This window comes from Tinamus guttatus, unplaced genomic scaffold (genome assembly GCF_059628265.1).
Source record: "Tinamus guttatus ecotype Peru unplaced genomic scaffold, ASM5962826v1 Tinamus_guttatus_pri_ptg000131l, whole genome shotgun sequence".
Lineage (NCBI taxonomy): Eukaryota > Metazoa > Chordata > Aves > Tinamiformes > Tinamidae > Tinamus > Tinamus guttatus.
In genome coordinates this window covers 843,774-858,367 of record NW_028288665.1, presented here as the reverse complement: position 1 = coordinate 858,367, position 14,594 = coordinate 843,774, and the positions used below count along the sequence as shown (strand labels likewise).

Sequence of the window (14,594 nt, the reverse complement as noted above, 5' to 3'; positions counted from 1 at the left end):
TCGGGGATTTCATTTCTCCTAAAAGGCTTCAGCCTGACAGCCCCAGAGGATGAAGGCTCTATTAATTCACGGAGTGGGCACAGGAGCTACCAGGCAAACCTCTCTATCCTGCTAATGTGCTGCAGCCGTTGCCGGAGAAGGGGGCAGTCCTAAAGGATGTGGAGGCTGCCTCATCCAGCCTAAAAAAAAAAATTCAAAAAGGAAAAATATTGCTCAGCTCTTTATCAGCACCCAAGTTGGTGTTTCCTGATGGTCCCACACGCTGTCCCTCCACACTCATGTAAAGCAATTGCACAGGGGTAAAAGCATCTTGGTGCTCCAAGACAATTTAGTCTTTTTTTAAAGTAGAATGTAGTGTACCCTGGCACAGCTAGTTGGCGAGATTTTCATGGAGGAAATATACCTGCATAAAAATCCTTGTCCCAGGCTAGTACCTGCATGCAAGGTAACAAAAAGCAATCAAGAAAGAGTTTGCAAGAATTCCCTCCTCCAGCATATCCTATTGCAGCAGAGGTAGTTTTTATTCTGCGGAAAGGGACTGGGAACGAGCCTGACAACATCAGCTCACTTCAAAGAAGCTACCTGACAGTAATGACTTGCACTTCCAAGCGGAGCTGGCTGCAAACCAATGACCCAGAGGGCAGATCCTCTCTATCCCATTATCTATCCTGTAAGTCATCAAGGCCAATTTCCCATTTTCTTTTAGTGCCAGCAGCTTGATGATAGCAGGGAATTATTACAGCTATATAATATTAAATATGGTGGTAATTAGATAATCTCCTGTAACTGCCAGACTGCGATTCTTAAAGAGTATTGTTTATCATTGGTCGCTTCTTTTCTGGATGCTAAAGGACAGGCCTCATCTTCCCTGTTTTGCAAATGCTGCCACTGGATGAATATACTGTATACATGCAAAAAAATATATACATGTTGTTTTCTGCTTGGTGATTGTTTTCCACCCATCCCAGTTGTGAATTTACTGCAAGGCTCTGCCAGTCAAATGCTCACATTGGTTACCCTCGCGTGGAGGGCATTTGGAAGAGAGCATTTTGGTTGTAGAGACTCCATGTTGCATAGTACCGCTTGGGGTGGTTGAACTTCGGGTGAGAGGCAGAGAGAGACTGCTCTATGGGGAAGGCAAGGGTTGGTGTTGAGACCCACTCAGGATGTTCTTTCAGATAAACATGCAAACAACTAATATATATCCAGTTAACTTTGGGACGTGAGACTCAGATATGTTAGAGTAGCTCTGGAAGCAAAATTAGGCCCATGCTTAGTGAAATCCTTGGCCTGTAATTATACAGGGGAAGTTTCTAAAAACCAGTTTTGCTTTGCAGCTGTTTTCATAAGCACATGTTAATGCTTTGATTTGGCCTATCAACAGTTCCTGGTATAATGCCCGATGTTTTTCCCTTTGCAATAAACAGTATAACTTCCTGCATGTGGTAAAGGAGCAGCACTTTAGGCAGTAGCTATTGAGAAGTGTTTTATTAGTTTTATTGTCCGATCAGAGGCGTCCTGGCGCTGCATATGCAGTGCCTTCTAGACCACATTTTGCTGCTATGAAAAGAAGAAAAGGGGAGGTTGCATTACATCAGCTGTTCTCTATAGAGATTACACTTAAATACCATTAAATCCCAAACAAATGGCAATTCACATACATATTTAACAGTGTTTAGTCACTGTTTGAGATTAGCGGTTTGAGAAATGCCACTCTTTTTTTTTTTTTTCCCGGCAGTGTTGTCCTCACCTTGCCTGTAAAATGTGGGTCCTCTGCAGTGAACATGAACCATGCAACCCGCTTGGCACACGTGCAAGAAAGCACTCCCGGGAAGGCTCTTTTCACCACTGGTTTATGTGGTTAAAATAGAAGTAATACAAAAAAAAATAAATAAATCAAGAGCATGTTGCAAGTATGAAGTAATGTGGATCCCGTGTGTGGATGCCTGTCAGCCTGCTCAGCTCCTTCTCCATCAGTTGGGAGGGAGGGGGATCAACAGGCAGGAAAAAGCAAAAGTTCTTAATCCGCAGTCTCACAACGAACACTTCATAGCTATAATATGTATTTTAAAGTCTCCATGAGTGCAGTTTTGCCGTTCTGAGCACCAGGGATGTTATCTATAGCATCTTTTGGTTTTTAGTATTTTTTTCCTGGCGCCTGAAATGAGTGCACAGTTTCAATCTGACTTGGGCTCATGCTGTTAGCGATAGTGGTATTTTAACTGGTAATAAAGCAAGGACAGAAACTAACCTTTAAGTCCAGGCATGACAGGAAGGCTCAGAGGAAGATGACAGAGAAGAAAAATGCTAAAATAGTGATTCAGAACAGAGTATGGGGGGAAGTAGAAGTGGTACTTGACCACAGGCTGGAAATTCGGAAAGCCGCCATTTCGGAAAGGAGGCCGTGGCCCTCGCTGCGGAGGGACAGTTTTCCTCTAGTCTGATCCCGTTTCCTTCAGTTAGCGAAGGCTGTCGCCCGCGTCGTGGGGGTTTTGGTGCGAGTGGGAGCTGCTCCGCGCTGATCGGTGCTCCCGGGGCTGCGGCTTTCCCGGGAAGCGCGTTCCCACGCGCGACGCGGAGCGGCCCCGGCGGCAGCCGCTCTCATCGGCGCGCTAAGCGCGTGACCTAGGAGGCCGCCTTTGCTCCGGGTTTTCTGTCAGCCCTTCCTAGTCCGTGTGTGACACTCGCTGGGCTCCCGCGGATGCCTTTGTGTGCAGCAAGGGTCTGAAATTTCCTATATGTGGCTGATCAACACGGCAGCACTTAAAGTAATTTAAAAAAATCATCTAATTATAAATCAGAGCTGGGAGGAAATGGTATTTCTGCCCGTGAGGATTTTGAAGAACCCAGAAAAATGTCTCATGCTGTAATGGGAGGAAAGAAGGAAAAAATGAGATAGATAAACTGAAAATCAGATGAAATCAATAGGGAAACTTGTTTTATACCTGTGAGAACATAAACCTTTAGTTATATATCCTAAATATAGTTTAATTCTAAAAAGCATATTTCTCTTGCATTTACAACATTTTAAAATGTATTTTTATTAGAAGATTAACACAAACATTTTGGGGGGCCCAGAATTTTTTTTTTCATATTACTGGAAAAAAAATCGTATTCCTGAAAAAAATACTTAAAAATCAACATGTAATACCGAGATTTTTTCCCCACTGTAATTGTACTCAAACAGTTTTCCCTCCAGCAGATTGAAGTTTGACAGTAAGCATTTTTCTGATGAAAATCTTATTTGAAAATTTCCTGCCACTTGTATTAGAAACCACTTGTTCTTACTTAATGTGGGCCTGAAGGCAGCCGTGATTCTCTATCCTTATTTCAGCTTTAGTTTCACTAACCCTAAAGCAGGCCACTGTCAGGGCTCTTCCTCCTCAGGAGTTCAGACCAGTGACATTGTAATTTTAGCAACCCTGGGTGTTTGAGCTAGTGATTATTCCGTAGTTTTCTAGCATGTCCATGATACCAAAGAGCTTGTGTATCATCTACTGCAGTAGGTATTTCACTGCTAGTTCTAGGAAAAATATAACCTTGATACGTAAACACAAAAAGCAGAAGGAAAAAAGAAGTAACAACATTATTTTTCCTCTCCGCCGTGAGGACTCTGCGAGTCAAAAACCGCGTATGAAAAAGAAACCACACCAAACCAGAATAACAGCTGTAAAACCATCACACATTCGGGCTAACAGGAGAGAAGATCAGAGCAGGCAGCCGGGGTGGTAAGCGGATCACACGCCGAAGAGTCCCTCCACGCAGGGACTAACCGGCCGGCGCTCGGAAGCCGCCAGCAGAAGGGCCCCGGCGGGATGCCCGGGTTCGCGCTCGGTGCGCACGGCGGGCACGGTCACGGCCCGCTGTCACTGGCACGAGCCCAAGGCGGCCGCATTAGGAGGACCAGGGAAACCTGAACCCGCGCCGGTGTCTGTTTGCACCTGGAGGGAGCTCCACAGCCAACACTTCGTCGTGTGTAGCGGTATAGTGAATCTAAAAGGTCAGCATCACGGTCTCCTAGTGTTAAGAATGAAAGTCTGGAATAATGACAGAGTTTCTGCATTTAGCAAGTTGTGAAGTCCCATTTTCTAGCTGAATCTCTAGATAATAAACTTATTCAGCCCCTGCTTCCTGACTGACTCTTCCTCTCGCTGCAGTTTAGACCCAGCAGACACAGCTAAAGCCGCAAGCTTTGAGGAAGAAGGGGTGGACATTTTTTCTAGATTGCGTTAGCGTCCACAAGCAGCCGCTTGAATATGCTCAAGTGTGAGGAATGTTTAGATAAGCGTGCAGAGGACTGCAAAAGTGGGTGGAAATGGAGTAAGAAATACCACTGAACACGTTGCACCACAGCTCAGCCCTTTGTTATCGCATCCTTCATGTTTACCATGGATGGATGGAGGTACAATAAATGGTACTTACAATTTGAGTTTTTTGGTGTGTGCTTGAGACTTGACTGTCTTTCTCCAGAAAGGAAAAAAAAAAAAAAAAAGATCTTTTTCCTCTGTTTCAGAGATTAGGTAAATCCCATGAGTGATGACAACAGACAGAACTGGGGCTTGCAAAGATACAGAAGGGAAAATATTCTTGACACTTGTGAGAAGTGAACTCTGATCTGGCAGTGCGGTTAGACACGCAAGCCTCATTGCAGAAAGCTGAAATACTGCCTTCTCATTCTTCTACCTTTAATCATGAAACCTCACATTTTTCTAATGATTCTTTCAGAGGGAGAAGTGAAATGATTCATATAAAGAACCAGAGCTGTGCAAACCACATCCTTTTTAATTATCTAGTCCAAGCTAGAACCTCAGCTGAAGTTCAGATCGTTTGGCATGAAATATTTGCAGCTTTCATGTGATTATTTTCTTCTCTCATTCCCTTATGTTCTTGTGCTTTTCCCAATGGCCCCCTTTAAAATGTATGCAGCTACTCAGAGTGTCAGAAATCACACCTTGGTGGTGATTCCCTTGTCTGTGGAGGAGAGGATCAGGGAGCAGCATTTCACAGTTGTTTATTGTGTTGATGCAATAATTAAACAACAGAAAGTGACTGCTGTGAAGAATGGTTGAACAACTGGTTAAGCAGAAGAGAGGAGACTAAGACTGATAGGATGGGCAAGGGAGGAAGGAGTTACGTTGCTTCTTCGGTGAAATTGTCATCAGGGACGCAGGAGCAAAAAGGCGAAGTGAAAAGAAAATAAACAGCAGGAATGTCCAAGCTTTGCCCCACATTTATTTGGAGTTAGAAAAGGGGACAAAGGTAAGGAAAGACACGTACTGTTTATGTTGCTGGAGAGTTTTAAAGGCCTTTAGCTCGAGGGTGAAATTCTGCTCAGTGTAGCTTGCTTGAGCTGCAGAGCACTTTGAGATTCGACTGATGTCCTACATACATGGTCAAGTGGTCAAGCACCTAGTGCGTGCTGGCTTTGAGTCCTTCAGCTTACGGGCTTTTGCTGAGCGTGTCTGAACTGCAGACCTTCAGCTAAATGTTGGCCTTGGATTAATGCCGCTTTTATGAGTCTTTGCCATAGGTCTGGCGTTCTGTTTCTATTGTTGTTTGTGGCAGTGGCCTTAGAAGATCTGTTATTTCTGTCGAAAGTGAAGTGGGAATGTTGGGGTTGGTGAGAGAAGTTGAGGTTCTTATTGGGAAGATTTTTAGTCTCTGTAACAACAGGAAATGAAGGGTTGTGAGTCTGGTTTGCCTCACTGGGTGAAGGTAGAGAGTGTGGGTGTTCTGGGGCACTGTCATCAAGGCCTGTGGCGCAGGATTTGTACCAGAGCATCGAGTTTACGTTAGGCAGCCTGAAATAGTATTCTGCAAAAGGCACAGGACTCTGACTTTCCGTGTTACGTTCATGGACTTGCTCAGAGTAACAGGCTAGGCTTTATTTTTTGCACAGAGATGAGATGAGGAGAGGAGATGCTGCCTGCTTTCACACAGCCGCTCAGCTCTGGCGGGGGAAAGGCAACGCCTCTCTCCTTCCTTGCTGCCCAGCCTGCCTCGCCACGTGAAGCTGTTCACAGTAAGCCAGAGCTGTCACGGCCTCCTTTTGGGGACTGTTATGGCAGCTTTCTCATGCAGCAGAAGTCATCCTGATGACAGAAGAGAGAAGAAATAATGTGCTTTGCAAACTTGCCTGGAAAGACTAAGAAAAGCAAGTGCAAGACCTGCGTGAGGAAGGGGATATTCTTATTTGATGCTCGAGTGTTACAGGCCTGTGGAAAGTCTTGTATATTTACAGATGCAGGGCTCAAGCAGAGATTTTCATTATCAAGTAATTTCAGTGTTGCTTGTGTGATACTTTTCCTCTTTTTATTTTTTTTTAGTTTTCTGCTGTGTTCCTTTCTGTCCAGATTTAGCTTTACAACACACGTGGCATGTGTGAAAGAAAGCATAGGAACCATGCAGCAAAATGAGTTAACGTACCAATCCTCCCAAATAATCAAACCAGTGAATTAGCCCGTTGTGCTGGGGAAGCGCCTTCCCCTGCTGCTTGCAGGCTACGCTGACTTACCTACAGGATGCTCCCCATGCTCGGCCTGCCTGCGCGCCGGCTGCTGCTTCCCGGGAGCCCCGCGCGCTTTTCCAGGGGGATGCAGCAGAGGTGAGCGCGCGCGGAGGCCCCGCGCGGAGCGAACGCCCCGTGGAGGAGCCGCAAGTGCCAGGGTTCCCGGTGGCCAGCGCGAGCGCGCGCTTCTGCGTGCGCGGCGCTGCCTCTCTGCCAGGCTTAGTGCGATTTCTTTTTGTAATTTTTTTTTTTTCAATGAACGAGTGAATGAATGAATGAATGAATACCTGATGAAGTTAATGAAGCCGAGCCAATGGTGGGAGGGAGTGACTTGGCTGCTCGCGGGGATCTGGCAGCGCATTAGACTTGCATAACGCCTCGCAGCGCCGTGCCGCGCTCCGTGTGAGCCGCCGGAGAGGGCTGCAGGAATTCCTCGGCGGCGCGATTGGAAGCAGCTGCAGGTGGCCAGCCCTCCTCTTGTGCCTCTCCCCGGCGCGGGGAGCTCACCTGCCTTTGTGCCTTGCATTTCCAGGGGCAGGCGGGTGAGATGCTCTCACAGAAGGGATCACGGTGGTGAGAAAACATGTTTGTCGCTGCTGGCTTTTGCAAAAGCTCCATTCATATTTCCGAGCTGTGGCTCACTGGATCTGCGTGTCCAGTGGAGGGATTTTTGAGTTTTGAGCTCACAACTCCTATTTAAATTATCTCTGTTGGAGTTGTGTGATGTTCTTCTTTTTTCCTTTTCAGTTGGCTGGGAGAAGGGGAACAAAAGGATTTCTTTTATCTGTTTTTTATCTTTTTTTTTTTTTTGGTCATTTAAAAATCCTTCCAGTTCCTTTTGGTTGCTGCTTAAAGCAAGTTCTTTCTGGCAGCACATACCTTTGTTTCTCACATACTTAAATTAAGAGTGCTGGCACGGCGTGTTCACACACCGCCTTCGTTTGTCAGCGTTCCCTGCTTGAGAGCAATGCCGGTGATTTGCATTCCCAGTTGAAATAGGGTTTTTTTAATTGCAGCTGGAGCCCGTGACAGCGTGGCCTGCTACGTCGCTGTAGCTGGGCGCTATTTCATTTTGTTCTAGTCGTTTTCTGCGCTGTCTTGTCGGAGAGAACAGCTGGGGCAATCGCGCCCTCGCTGCGCTGGCCTCAGCGTGGTGACGCCGGTGATGAATTTAGCTCCCGGAGCCCGCTTTATCTGCCCGCCATCCTGCCCAGGAAACAGGAGGCTCCCTGCGAAGCGTGAGTCAGGAAGAGCTAAGTAATCACTCTGTGTCGTGGGCTGCAGAGCCGGGCCAGGCCGTTGATGGGAAGAGGGGTTGCAGAGCAGCTGCTTCGGCTTTTTCTTCATTCTTTTCTGTTTCTTTCTTCCCCGTGTGCATTCCTGCGTGCACATCTCAGCGCGCAGGCGGCCTTTGCGATGAGGCTTGGAGGCGCGAGCAGCACGCGGGGCTCGTGGGGGTTTCTACAGGGTGGACCCGAGTGTGACTGGCTGGTGTAAGAACAAAACCGAATGAATGAATGAATAAATGAAAGGAAAGAAGAAGGAGTGAAAAAGAAACAGCAGAGGAGTGGGTGGGGGGATGCAGGGCTCGCCTCTGCAGCGTGGGGGGAGCACAGCCACGCACCTTGGTGCTGGGGAGCTGCTGGTGAGGGGCGTTTTCGTGTTGTCGGTGGTCCTGATTCAGCAAGGAGCCCGGTGCTGGTTTCACGTACGAGCAGGAGCTCGTGCGATGTTTCGTGGCACTAAAGCCATCCCATGGGCTTCACTGAAGGAAGCGGGAAAGGATGAGAGGAGCCGGGCTGCATCTCAAGGGGCGTTTGATGTGAGTTCATCTCCAGCACCTCACAACGGGGCTAATGATAGCCCATGTGGCCAGCACTTGGCACCTACCCGTAAAGCCACCACCTGCAGGACAGACATCCACCAAAAGGCACTGAGTGAGCTGCTGACCTTTCCAGATGTGCCCCTAAAAAATCCTTGCCCTCACCCTGTCCAGCTCCCAGCCCCGCTTCAAGGTGTATCTGTAGAACAGCTGCTTCAGGCTGGCCAATTCTCACTGATGCCCTTGGCCAGGATTCCCAAGGGATGGAAGGGCCACAGCCCCTGTAATTTTTGGTGGGGGGCACGTTCATCTCTGCTGAAGATGAAGCCAGACATCTTCAAATTTGTTTTGCTACATGCATGAAAGAGAGAACGTTAACAAGCATTTGGAGACACATGGAAGGAGACCTGTGTGACATATCTGCTGTGCAAATGTGTTCATACAGGCATGACAGTTTCTGTCACAAGTTAAAATGAGTGGCGAGTGGGTGTTGCTTCATTTATAGTCACTCATGTGAAATTTTCAATGGAAAATTGTGTAGGCAGCTCCCATTGTAGCTGGGCACATTTCAGATAAATGAAAAACATCAACAAAGTAATTTCTGTATTATAGTTGTTTATAAATGCACACTATGCGCTCATTTAAGCTGCAGAAGTGCCCCTAGGGGATGGGTGTAAGAGTGAAGGATTTTGTGGTGCCGGCTCAGACAAACTGGTCCTTCGGATTGGGTGCCCTGTTACTGGCAGCAGTCAGAGCCGTGCAGGGAGGAAAGGGGCATAAGCTGCTGTCTGTCCACTGTGGAGTAGCCTAGGTGGGATCCACGTTTCCTCTGTGGATGCGGGGATGGAAGCGGGGTTGAAGGAACCCTGCAAGCTCCCGTGGTTTTGCTGTGGCTTCAGGATGCTTTGGCAAAGGGCACTTGGTGTGGTGAGATGAGGTACTGCCTTCTGAACTTAAGCCAGGCTCAGGTCCCTAATAACTAGTTAAACCCTTCTCTTTGCTCCTTCTTAGGAGCAGGGAGCTCTGGAGTCTGAGGACTTCATCCTCCAAGAAGTTTCTCAGAAATCAGCATTGTCAGCGGGTACATTTCTATCGCAGGTCTCTGGATAGCTGACCTTGTTTCACCGAGCTCTGGTTCCTGGTGTCAAATGGTTAGATGGGAAATTCCACTTTGAGCTAAAAAGGTGAGCTGGTCTTGTGGGCTGCAGGGAAAAATACTGACTGGAGCCTGAAAGGCCTCACACAGCAAAACGGCATTTTAGAGAAAAAGGAGGGAAAAAAAAAAAACTCCCGTATTTATCATTTTAAGAAATCTTCTGTTTTTACACCAGTGTTTCAGGGGCAAGAAGGAGGACCAGGCTCATGATACTAGAGACAAGGGGGATTCCTGCAACGCAGGGCAAGGGCAGTACCTACTCACTTGCCAAACACTTTAATGCCAACTTTCTGCAAATATGCAATTAATGGTTCATACAGAAGGCTAAGCTGGGATGAACCGAGATCTCCTATAAAACTGCCATGCAAAGTGTACATGAAGCTACGCGCTCCCACATGTGTGTGCCAGGTTATGTCGGATGTCCAGAACACAGCGTGACTTTCACAGGTGTTGAGATGACGGGCCTCTTCTCTGAAGGCACACAGTTACCAGAACATCACCTAGAACCAGGTGATGCCACCCAGGTGAAAAGACAGCAGAAACCTGCAACATTTGAAAATTAACTCGAAGTTCTTTACTAATTCGACAGTTAGTCTTAACTGAAATTTAATCTACTACTAAGCACCTCGAGAAGCTGTGATTCCTGCGCAGCTCAGCCACCAGCCAAGATAACAACGTGTCCCTAACCAAAGTATAACTGCAGTATAACTGCAAAAGTAAAAGACAACTGCAGGACATTGGCCTCAAAAGTCAGGGGTCAAAACATTCAGGAGTTTGTATCATGTACATTTATAAATGTCACCAGGTAAAAGGCTCTTTCAGAACTCCCAATATTTGCCTATTTTGCAAAGGGAATATATTTTACGATAGTCTTTCTCATGAATCTGCCTCTCTGAATTCTGGTACCTACAGACCTGCATCATAAAAAAATTACGGTAATGACAAGCCTCTGAGCATCCCACTTCCCATGATCTGCTGGTTGAGGTTTGCTTGTATCAATTGCCTTTTATACTGTGTAAAGGATATCTGATCTGACTGGCGGGAGGAGGGATGTGCAGAATAGCTGCTCACGCTGCAAAAACCTGTGTCAATTTGCTGTGCTCGATGCGCAGAAGCCTAATAAGAACTAACGCTGCAGTGGACAGTCTGTCTTGGATATTCCTGCGTTGATCAGGAATCCTTTCATTTTGGGAGGAGATTTTCAAATTTTATTAGAGGTTTTCATGTTTCTTACTAATGGACCTCTGCAGTTGGCCCTCATGGGAAATCTGCCAGAGAACTGCGAAATTGGTAGGATTGGACAATAAACTCATAGAGCTGTTGCAGGCCCATGCTGAGCTCCACGAGGCAAGGCTCACAAAACCCGGATGCTGCCGGGCTGCGTGTAACACTCCGGGCAGAGAGAGGCCTGTGGACTCGGACTTGCTTCGGAAGGTTATTTTTTCCAAAGTGCTCTTTGGTCTTTACACTGATGTGTGTTCGTCAGGCAGGGCAATAGTGTCTGACAGAGGGTAGGCCTAGTTTTTTTTACTGAAGTGATAAATGTGAGAAATTATTAGTCATATCCGGAGCTGGAAAGTAAAAGGTAAGAATTAATAGTAGTAGGTGTGTTATTAGGGTTTAGCTCAAATGAGCCTTTTGGCAGTAAGTGGTTGGTTTGAATATCTCTGAAGCTTGAGGCTGACACGCAGGTGATGACTCCATGAGGATGGAAAACGAGCTTGGTCTCAGCCCTGCTCCTGGTGGCAAGTGAGGGATCAGATTGTTGAAGGTGTTTTAGAGAAATAATTTAGCTAACTGCTTTGCAGGACCTGCCTGATTTCTGAAGGTGGTGAAAATCCCGGCCTGAGCACGCAGGTGCCGCAGGATTGGGAACCTGGGCTCTGCTCTGTACTCACTGACTCAGTGTCGTGGTGGCACGCGGCCTGTCGGTGCCGGCCTGAGGGGCACTCGTGTTGCTGGGTTTGCCCATGTTGTCCTGAAGCAGATCAACTAGCTCAGCCTCTAAAGTTGTCACCCAGCTTCCCTTCCTGCGTTTTAAAATTGTTAGAAGAAATAAATAGTACAAACTGTTCTGGGGGACGTATTGAGGGATAAACCATCCTTGCTAGAGTTGCCTCGTGCTAGAGTTTTGCATGGAAGTGCATATCCCAAGCGCTAGTGAGCGATCCCTTTGGGGCCTGCGCGAGCCCAGATGGTGACTCCTCCAAGTGATTATTTTTCTGCGTTAAGCCTTTCCAGGAATTCGAGTGTGGGCAGGCTGCCAGCGGACACTGGCTATGCAGACACTTCAGCAATGTTCCGTGTGCACTCGCTACCAGAGATGCCGAAGTCCAGCTGCTGACCCCGATCTCTTAGTCCTCTTTCCTTTCTCAGGCTGAACTGCACCTGCGGTTTGCCCATCTTGCAAATCATGATCCAAGGCTCTGAAGTTAAATGGAAGGAGGACTTGGGGTCGGAGAAGTGATGTGGATCCAAAAAAAGAGGAGTGCAAATAATCAGCAGCGCACCCCACCGCGGAGGGCAGGCAGAGCGGGAACGTCTTTCTAGGAGAGCAAGGGAAGAACAATTTAACTCTGTCTTACACCTCCCGCCTTTGAGACACTCTGTTTGGCTTTCCCCCCTTCCAGTTTTCCAAAGCAAAATCATTCCCTTCTGTCCTTGCTGTTGCTGCTGCTCAAGCGATGCTCAAAACTGCAGAGGCAGAAGTGGGGCTTGCTGCACAGCGGGCAGGTGACCTGCGGTGCTGCAAATCCAGCCCCGTGCCTGCCGGCAGTCATAGTGCGGCTGGGCTGAAGAGTAGGTGTCTAGTCCCTCGCCTCCCTCAAGCTTGCTCCTTCCTCCCTCGTGGTCTAGAGGACTCGGGGAAGCTCTTTCGTTACCGATGCTGATGAAGACAGTCCTATGAAAGATTCACCCAGCAAACAAGCAGGCCAAATGCTGTGGGCAGCCTGTGAAACTTGCCTGTTTTCAGAGTGCGTTGGAGTCTCAAGCCCTGCACCAGGTTGAACAAAAAAACTTGCTGAGCTCCAGCACTTTTCAGACGACTTGGGACTCTTTCATGATTTTGCCTCTTCAGTCAGAAATTCCTGGTTTAACCTAAATTCAGTGCAAAAGAGTAAGCATTTGGCATTTTTGAAGGATGTTAGCTTTAATTTTGGAGGCCACTCAAAACTCAGTAGCTTGATCCTGTTTAGCAGGCAAAACCCTTGCTTCAGCCCCTGCAAAGTAAAAGTCCGCCAAGTTTCATATGGATTCGTTCTAGTAATTTTGGTGTGGAAAAGCTGAATCCAGGCTCTTCAGGCTTTTGGGCCGACGAGTTTCGGGAATCTGGTTTACCCATTAGAGCAAAATATGTTGGCCCTATCCCGTCCCATGTACAAGCCGCTTTAAACATGTGGCATATTCGGGCCTGGCATTTTGAGCCGTCTTGTTACACAAGCAGAGGGGCCAGCGCCCTGCTGCCAGTCTGAAAGCAGATTTTTCCTCTCTGGAGCGCTTAGAGGGTCCAGAAGGGCCCTCATCTGCCAGCCCGCCGAGCTGGTCTGGCCGGAGCTCCCTATGGGAAGCGGAGCTGTACGGAAGGAGCGGGTGAAAGGCACCCGCCGCAGCGTCTCCGTGCAGCTTCCTCCGCCGGGAGCTGCTGACTTCTGTGCCAGAGCTCCCTGCCCGGCGTGGAGGACTACAGTGAGCTAAAGTTAACCAAGGATGACTGCGCAAATGTAAGCTTGGCGGGTTTATTTTTAGTGGAACTTAAAAATAAAAATCTATAAGTCATATGTAATATAATAATTTTAGCTGTTGCCAGGACACACTGAGCAACTGTTTGGAGGAGGGGAAAGACCGTTGCAAATCCCAGGGCTCTGGTCTCCAGTTGCCCTCATCCGCCTGGAGCTGCAGCGCCAGCTCCCGGTGATGCTCCCTGGCATCGCCCTAGCCCCAAATAAGTCACCTGAGGATTTTCTTTTCGGAAGTAAGTGTTAAAAAGTCACCAGCCCGTGTTGGAGCCCGCGGCTCCCTCTCAGCCCGGCCACTGCCTCCCTGTGAGCCGTGTTTTTGCCTGCGGCTCGACACAAAATCGCAGGTCTTCTGAGCAGCCTTTCCCAAACCTACAAATACTTTGCGAGCTGGTTTCTCCGCCGAGGTCAGGCCGGTGCTAATCCCTTGCAGCTGTGGAGCTATCGCGGGAAGAAACAACAAACATTGGGTTTCTGGGGGCTTGGCAGTTATTGGCGTTTGGTGACTGTTTATCAAGTTTTAAACAATGGAATAATTAACTTAGAACAGATTGTATCGGGCCATTAGGAGCGTCACACGCTTCTCGTGGGATGATAACAGCTTGGAGGGCCATAAATGTAAGGAATGCTTGAAAACTAGGTTTAATCTGAGTCAACTGTGTCTTCAAAGTGCTGCGTACGCAGAGAAACGTGAGGCTTATTGTTCGTTAGAGCCAAGGCAGTAGGAAAGAGATCCCCCAAAGGAATATTATTTGCCATAAGATAACTATCATTACTGCTGCTCAGCATTCGCTTTAAAGTCAGTTATATCCTATTTCCATCTTCTTTCTCATCCACAGTAATTCTTTCTCTCTTCATTTCCCTTTCATATAATCAATGCTTTTCTTGTTGGAATGCCTATGGAGTGAGATGTGAGATTTCCAAGCAGCCTTTCCTGCATATCTTTCCTCCCCCACCAGAAAAAGACAGAAATGCAGATACAAGGAGGTGACTGGTTGGGGTGAGGAGAGCCTCTGTTCTGTAAAGTTTAATTGGGAAAGAAGGCAAAGCAGGAATTGGTGGTTTCAGGCAGGTGGGGAAAGGCTATCAGTCTCTTTTGGCTTGTTTTGGTTTTAGAGCGTGGTGTGATATGGTTGGGATATTTTCCTTAGCAGATAGTGAAGGAATTAGGAAGGCTCTGTTCCCAGCCTCGAGGGTGGCTGCAGTAACCTCGCTGTGTGATGCAGAGCAGGGGGGAGGCTGTTTCGCTCCAGCACGTCGTAAAGTCACGAGCTTTTGGGATCGTCAGGGTTCCCGCGTTGTGCTGGGGAGATGGGCGCGTTTTCCAGCGTCGAGTCTTGCCTGCTCGCTTAGGTGTGAGCTATCAATAGC

The 14,594-nt window shown here is 47.7% G+C and overlaps 1 protein-coding gene across 1 annotated transcript in view; it reads left to right on the top strand.

Moving 5' to 3' along the window:
* Positions 1-14,594, top strand: part of ATXN1 (ataxin 1) — a 138,278-nt gene that overhangs the window by 111,604 nt on the left and 12,080 nt on the right. The gene's annotated exons all lie outside the window — the stretch shown is intronic.